Source organism: Pelobates fuscus, chromosome 7 (assembly GCF_036172605.1).
Source record: "Pelobates fuscus isolate aPelFus1 chromosome 7, aPelFus1.pri, whole genome shotgun sequence".
Lineage (NCBI taxonomy): Eukaryota > Metazoa > Chordata > Amphibia > Anura > Pelobatidae > Pelobates > Pelobates fuscus.
This window is the reverse complement of record NC_086323.1, coordinates 99544202-99549783: the sequence shown is the minus strand read 5'-3', so window position 1 is coordinate 99549783 and position 5582 is coordinate 99544202. Positions and strand designations below refer to the sequence as shown.

The window sequence follows — 5582 nt, the reverse complement described above, 5'->3', positions numbered from 1 at the left end:
TTTATGTATGAATGAAGCTCTTTGTGACCACACATGCACAGGCTTTCTCTACAAAATACATAGTACAGTGTAAGACAGGAAGACATCTAGTACAGCTGTACTACTGCAAGAGATTGAGACGAAGGACAATGGAGGTCAGGAGTAGTTGCATATCATCTTAAAATGTAACCTACGTATTTTGGTGTTTCCCTTTAGTCCCTAATATAAGCAGTAACACATAAGTGAAAAACAGAAGCCAATAATAGAAGCAGAGAACAGTCTGATGTTATGTAGCAAAAATGTTTAATTTCATTTGTGATGCCAGGATTTTATTTACAAGTACTAAATCTGATCAACATTAAAATAGCTAGAGATATTTACAGACCACGGCTCAGCAGAGCTTCAGATCAGCCCCAAAGGCTAGTGTAAATCTCCAAGGATCTCACTGCTATGGCAGTGGTGTGGTTAAATGGACAGGATACAAGCTCTGCTGGAAAAGGGCTTCGTTTCAAAAGGAAGTGCCTTTTGTGTGGAAGAAGGCATGGGCACCTAAGAATCTAAGATTTGAAATGTTTTTATTTAAAGAACATCAGCCAGTAACCTGTATGAGCTGAGCATGTTGCATGTCACAATATGAGTGGGACAGGTTTTTGCTCCAAAACTCGTGACATATGCTCCGGTCTTTGGGCAGACTCCCATAGTCTGAACAGAAATCCAATCCTTACATTCACAAATAAATATTCATCTAACACTAATGGTGACTGGTAAAGTATAAAATGGTGGGACTCTACCCACTAGATGTTATGCCCTGTCCAAACCCCGCTACATCACCAGTCATCCATAAAAGGGAGAAAGGAAGCTACCAACTTATCTGAAGTCCTTACAATGCCAATAGATTGTATACATTTATTATTGTTTTTTGCAACAAAAACTATGGACCAGTCTCCACTGGCTAACACATTAAATGTCTGAAGTCCTTACAATTTTTTTTTTTTTTTTGCAACCACTCCACTTAATGGTTAATGAGAGCATATGTTGAATGCAGTCACGTCCAAACTAAATGTCAGTTTTCAAGATACATTACAGTCGCCATCATGAAAACTTTTCCTTACATAAAGGTCTATTAATTAAAAAAAAAAAAAAAAAAAAATAATTTTGGATAAATTAATTTAGCAATTAAATGGGATTTAATAAACCACATTATGACGGATATTGTTTTCTAACAATTTCTAGGCGTTTAGTGCTTTTTAACTTGCTGTGAGAAATCCATTACAGTAAATCAGTGATGGCTAATATTGGCATTGTAGATGTTTGTGAATTACATTCCCCATAATGCTTGGCCGATGTTATATTTGGCCAAGCATCTTAGGAATTCTCGGTCACAAGTTCTGTAATGCCAAGAAGCCAGTGAGGTAATAAAGTAAATTTGTTTCATTTGCAGTCATCAAATTGTGGTGTAAATGTCACAGACTTGTTCATCTCTTTGTAAATGCTCTGCTCAATCCAAGCCGTAAAATAATTTTCTACCCCAGAGGTAGGCAACTTTCGGCACTCCAGATGTTATTGGCATCGTCTCCCATATTGCTTTTAAAGCAATAATGCTGACAAAGCTCCAAGAGAGATGTGGAGTGCTGGAGGTTGGCTACCCCTGTTCTACCCTATAGTTCAATGGGAACATTTCTCTAAAATGTAAACATGTGACCAGTAAAATGTGGAGCTAAATACTATTCCAGCAAATAGTTTATTAACCACAGCCTACTGTAGAGATCCATCTTTTACTTTTTTGTGGTTTAGTATCTAAACATTAGTTCACAGTTTGATAAGGGACAATATTGGGTATGTGCGCAGTACACTTGACTACAAATACCTTACACCAATCTGTTGTAAAGTAAGCTCTTGCAAAATAGCAAAACCACTTTACGATAAAGCCACGTTACAGAGATTCCATTCGACAGTCCATTTTCCATCACTGCTGGAATGTACCAGGTATAGATTTCACCAGTTCTGCTATATTGGTCTAAAAAATTTTTATTGCTTAGGGACTTACCCACAATTCTGTTTACTGAATAATCTTGTATTGTAAAAAAACTAAACAAAAGGCGGCCAGTAAGGATGCAAAAACTAGATGACCTAATATTGAAATAATGGTCATAGTGTAGATCATTTTGCTGCCTTAAAAGAGTGGTGTGGAGAAAAGGTAGATTGCAATTCTCAAATTAAATTATTAGGGTTATTCACCAAACTCGTATATCTCTGGTCCTTTCCTATCACCACCAGCTTTTCACCGAATATAAAAAATAAAAAAAAAATCATTTAAGGGCATCATCTCTGTCATATATTTGTTTTAGAAGCTTGCCTGTTGGTTTGGGTTGCCCAGGAACACAAAGCAAGATAGTTTGCTGAAAGGATAACTTTGGCTGGAGGGGTGGGTTGGATTTTTCTGCGCTGGGGACCTGGGAATTAAAGGGACACTATAGTCATCAAAACAACTTTAGATTAATGGCGCAGTTTGTGTCTATAGACCATGCTCTTGCAGTCTTACTTTTCAATGTTCTGCCTTGTTTCTGTTTATGCAGCTCTAGCCACACCTCCCTTGGCTGTGACTGACACAGCCTGCACGAAAACAAAACATTTCATCTTCAATCAAATATAACTTACTTTGGAAGTTTTTAGCTCCTGCGCTGTAAATTAAACTTTATTTACATAAGATCTAGGAAGCTATTAACAGAGCAGGAGACTAGTAATTATAAATTAACCCCTTAAGGACACATGACGTGTGTGACACGTCATGATTCCCTTTTATTCCAGAAGTTTGGTCCTTAAGGGGTTAAACAAGCTTTGCATTAAAGGACATTTAAACAGATGATTCTTGGAGGTGTGACTAGGGCTGCATTAACAAAGTGACCTTAATGGTAGCTTAATTAAGCAGTTTTGATGTATAGATCATGTCCCTGCAGTCTCACTGAACAATTCTCTAACATTGTTTTGGTAACTATAGTGTCCCTTCAAATTCAGTACTGCCTCAAAGCTATATTTTTTCAGGCTGTAACACAAACCTGGAATTCTTTAAAATGTAAAGTTCTATATTAACTTTGGTTTGGGAATGAATCAGCCCCCAGTGAGTGCAATTCTTCGCATTCTATGTCCTTCCACCCAATAAGCACAATGAAATGTCCCTATTTACACAGGCTAGTAAAAACTGAATATTCTCAATGCAGTAATTATTTTAGGATGCAATTCTCCATAATTTCTACTTTAGTAAATAGCGATATTCATGTCTAGCCATGATCCAAATCATACTGATATTGGAATGCAATCCCAAATCCAGATTAACAAAGCTACAGATTAAATGTTATCCAACATTGTCCATCTAGCTTTGATTGTGGCACAATTGTCATAATCCAGACACTTATAGGAAGTGTAGGCCAAATACATCTGGCATGTCAAAGCTGACTGCCTTTAATGGAACGCAAAGTAGCATATTTGAATAAATCTAAGCCCAGACAAAGATATAACTTTATATTATGCAAAAATCCCCCAAGCTTTCCAGAAAAATTAGTTATTTAAATGTTCAAATCTTTTATTTTCACTCTTCTTTTTCTCCCTCCCGAAAGACGAAATTAAGTATGTTTGGTATAATTTAGTGACACACTGAGAATGCACTATAGGGATTTCACTTTCCTATTTCATAATTAAACCATCTCTTTGCAACATGTTCAAAGATCTATCTTCAACGCATTTTTGTATTTTATTTTTTAAACAGTTTTCAGCTGCCTTGCTGGTAAACAGCTGTTGGGTTTCGTATGTGTAACAGGAAAGTCGGATTTTAGAAGCTGTATTTGTGATAAAGCAAAAGGAAATATTTGGTATAAACACATTATTAAATGTCAGCGAAGATTTGTTTGTGTACTATCAGTTGGGCACTTATAGGAACAGATAAAAATAGGCACACAGTTTATTTATGTAAACACCCAAATTCTTAAACAGTACATGTTTGGGTTGGGGGGCAAAATTCTAAAATTGAAACAATCACCATGGAAACCAAAGTGGAGGTTCCTTTAGTTATAGAACTTTACCCAACGATTTACTCTTTGAAGACTGGACCCAATCTGTTACACTTGTGGTTTCAAAACAAAAGACATCCAATATCTGTCAGTTAAAAACAAATATACTTGGTGCGGGAGGCAAATTAAATATGAATTATTTACAACAAAATTTTATATACCTATACAGATCTAATGTAATTAGAAGCACGCTCAGACATGTGCCAAATATGTACAGTTAGTAGCTGAGCGCATGGTGTAATCAGAGGTCTAAAGTATACCTATATAAGATATACTACTAACATGGTGAATTAACAAGAATAAAATATCGAATTTCTCAAACATATACAATCTAATATTCGTCGGTGTATAAATATACCAATGTTTAAATCCTATCTAATTGCTAGTAGATAAAATTAGAGTTGGTCCTATTGTAAGGTGTTCCAAATCCTTTTCAAATAACTATTGCAAAACCATGCATCATAGTCGGATATGGTCTCCTCTAGGCTCAAAATTAAATATATAGAGTCCTAAACTTTATAATGCAATAGTATGAATATTGAAGGGTTAAATAACCATTAATAAGGACTTAAAAGATTGAGTGAGTCCTAAACGTTATAATGCAATAATATAAATGCTGAATTCCAAAGGTTAAATAACCATAATAAGGACTTGAAAAGGTTAAACGTATACAGACTTGGGAGGTTCTGTTCTAAAGTTTTCAGAAACCTATTCCCAAATGAGTTTGCAAAACCAAATTTTGCAATCCACAGTGGTCAAATTCAATAACTATTGCTGTGCAATTTGTACAGAAAGTCTCAATGCTCCATTGTAACCCGTCGGTCATCAAATGTAATGTAACCATTCTGTAACAATAGAATAGATACTGACTTCCCTTTTCTAACTATCTAAAATGGGTGATTTGAAATGGAATACAGCTAAAATATAGAGTTATCAACTAGGGAAGTACAGTAATGTAGCCTCTGTGAATAAAAAAGGAAACCGTAATTGCTGTGGGGACAATAAATGGTCTTGCTGATTTAACAGATACCGAAAGTAGCAAGATAGCTAAAGATAAATAAAGCCCATAATGTCTAAAATAAGCAGTAACAGTTTCAAAGTGCTCAGGACCCGAGCTTGATATAGTCTAGAAAGGTTAAAGAATTCAAATGAATGGTGATCTAACAGCTCTGGGTTCCCGAGTGCCCCTGACACGCGCGTTTCGCCCATAACTCATCAGAGGGGAGCATTTGGAACACGTTACAATAGGACCAACTCTAATTTTATCTACTAGCAATTAGATAGGATTTAAACATTGGTATATTTACACACCGAATATTAGATTGTATATATTTGAGAAATTCGATATTTCATTCTTGTTAGTTCACCATTTTAATAGTATCATTAAAAGTTATATTTTATTGGATAGAACACTCATCTCCTTTTTGTATTATTCTGTATTCTAAACATTGCTCCTCTCTCATGTTCAAGCTCTGTAAGCAGTAAAATACAAAGAGAAATATTTAGAAGACAAAAAAAATAAGCTGCTTAATACACAGT

At 35.4% G+C, this 5582-nt stretch overlaps 1 long non-coding RNA gene across 1 annotated transcript; it reads right to left on the bottom strand.

Moving 5' to 3' along the window:
* Positions 1-260: 260 nt before the first annotated feature.
* Positions 261-941, bottom strand: LOC134568730 (uncharacterized). Its single transcript, XR_010084055.1, has 2 exons — positions 568-941; positions 261-536 (listed from the first exon to the last, which is right to left on the bottom strand). It is a non-coding gene; the product is annotated as an uncharacterized LOC134568730 (long non-coding RNA).
* Positions 942-5582: the final 4641 nt, after the last annotated feature.